The sequence below is a fragment of the Pteropus vampyrus genome, unplaced genomic scaffold (genome assembly GCF_000151845.1).
Source record: "Pteropus vampyrus isolate Shadow unplaced genomic scaffold, Pvam_2.0 Scaffold1000005494, whole genome shotgun sequence".
Taxonomy (NCBI): Eukaryota; Metazoa; Chordata; class Mammalia; order Chiroptera; family Pteropodidae; genus Pteropus; species Pteropus vampyrus.
This window is the reverse complement of record NW_011919896.1, coordinates 2,846-4,857: the sequence shown is the minus strand read 5'-3', so window position 1 is coordinate 4,857 and position 2,012 is coordinate 2,846. Positions and strand designations below refer to the sequence as shown.

Below are 2,012 nucleotides of genomic sequence, written 5' to 3'. Positions count from 1 at the left end.
CCCTGCTAAAATCATTTCAAAACACCTGAAGTTTTTGACTCATCTCTGTCCCTAAAAGTACGAGTCCTCTCAGAGAGTGAGAAATACTGTAGTTCGTAACTGAGAGAGCCAGCGGGAATAACGCCTGACTCCTGTGCCAAAGGGAAAAGGCATAGCGTTACCTTCTTGAGGACAGGAGCTATAGTTTTTCTTCTTCCGGTTTTTATTATTTTCATTTACTTCTTTTTATTTTCAATTTATTTATTTGTTTGTTTGTTTTTGCTTAGCATTGTATTTTCGATGTATGAAATCCACTCGTTTTGTCCTCCGGCATCTTCGCCTTGTTGTCTGTCCCCAAGGCGAGGGCCGGCTGCTCCCTGGGCTCCTGTCCCGTGGGGCTGGGAGTTTAGGAAACCCCCTGAGAAGATCTGTCATAGAGTCACTCCATTATTTTTACCTCAGGCTATGCAAGGAAACTCTTCTGATCGTTGTCATTTGGGAAAACAGAGAAAAGACAACAGAAAGAGAGAGTGATCATCCTCGACCCAGCCACTTTCAACATGTCTTGCAATCCCGTTTCATTTTTACACCCTTGTGACACCGCAGTCTCCAATATGGGATTCTGACGTTTTGAGGGCTGACAGTGGGTAATGCGTATATTTCCCTGAAATTCGACTTTCCCTAAACTCCCGCACGTGCACCTTCCGCCACTCCCACCCTGTTTTCGAAATATGAAAAGTAATGAACGCTAGGACAAACTATTTGAAGAAGTCTACGCCCACATTTTAGAGAGTTTGCTTGCAGGGATTCCTTACAGGTTGACACATGTTGCCACGGTCCTTTAGACGGGAACACGGGCCAGGGCCTGCGTCATTGCATCCTGAGAGTGCCGCTAATTTTTTAAGTGTTGCGGAGCTGAGAGGTGAAAACTACGTCCTTTTTCCTTAAAAACAACTTTTAAAAATTATTCGCGAGATTCGATATCCGTTCGTATACGGAAGACCTATGCATCTGTCTCTGTGTCTTCCTCGCGTAAAACGGATTGATGAGAATTCGTGTTAGGGGATTTCATTAATTTTAAAATGAGGATTGGAGAAAATGAGGAGACGGAGACGCGGGCATTCGAAAACAAAATGCAGCTAGATGGAAGCGAAGTTAGTTCGCTAACTCCGTGTCGCCTTTCCCTGTTATCGTTTCATACCCATAACAAGGATACTCCTCATCCAGGGCTTCGGGTCATGTCTAACCGAGAACTGTGCCACTGGCCTGTCCAAACAGGTGATCCAAGCTATGATGTAGGACGGAAGACCGAAGAACAGACTGCCCCTTCAACCCGCCGCCGGGGACTTCTTGGCTCAATTTCCTGGACCTTGCTTGCACATCCCTGTTCATTCCTCTCCGAAAAGAACCGGCTGGCGACGAACGCAGTTCACTTTGTCCGGGAGTTCATCTTCTCTAAGAGGAGACAGTGTAAAATAATCAAAACAGACCCCAGGTTTCCTTGCTTCAATCCTTGTCCCTTTAAAAAGGTTTCTTTTTCGCTTCGCTTCGCTTCGCTTCGCTTCGCTTCTCTCCTCTCCTGTACCGTTTGGGTTACCTCCTCCAACCCTCAAAACCTGAACGAGGCACACAGAAACAGCCCTCCAAGGACTGTTCTGGGGGCTGCTGGAATGAGATTTGCACCAGCGGTGAGAGCAAGAGGCATGAATGAGAGGAACCAACTCCCAGCCATTCCAACCTCACATTAGCGGCAGTTACAGAAACTGCAGCCTGGGGGCATACCACAGTCGTGGGCCTGTCTTCTCCTTTCCCTATACAAACTCCAGTCTGCTTCGCCCCAGAGAAGAGTTACCCGGTCTTAAGGGGGGGGGGGGCACGCATCGTCTGGACGAAGCCTTTAACCTCTACTCGAATCACTTGAACTAGGTTGTGCACTCCCCGCGTTCTACCACCGATTCGACCCCGACGCTCTCGCCTCCGAAGCCAAAAGTTCTACGGGGCCACTCGCTCGCATGACCTACAGACACCGCTGG

At 48.2% G+C, this 2,012-nt stretch overlaps 1 long non-coding RNA gene across 1 annotated transcript; it reads right to left on the bottom strand.

The window, feature by feature from the left end:
- Positions 1-228: 228 nt before the first annotated feature.
- On the bottom strand, positions 229-1,130 carry LOC111735697. The gene is made up of 2 exons (XR_002778926.1): positions 795-1,130; positions 229-460 (listed from the first exon to the last, which is right to left on the bottom strand). It is a non-coding gene; the product is annotated as an uncharacterized LOC111735697 (long non-coding RNA).
- Positions 1,131-2,012: the final 882 nt, after the last annotated feature.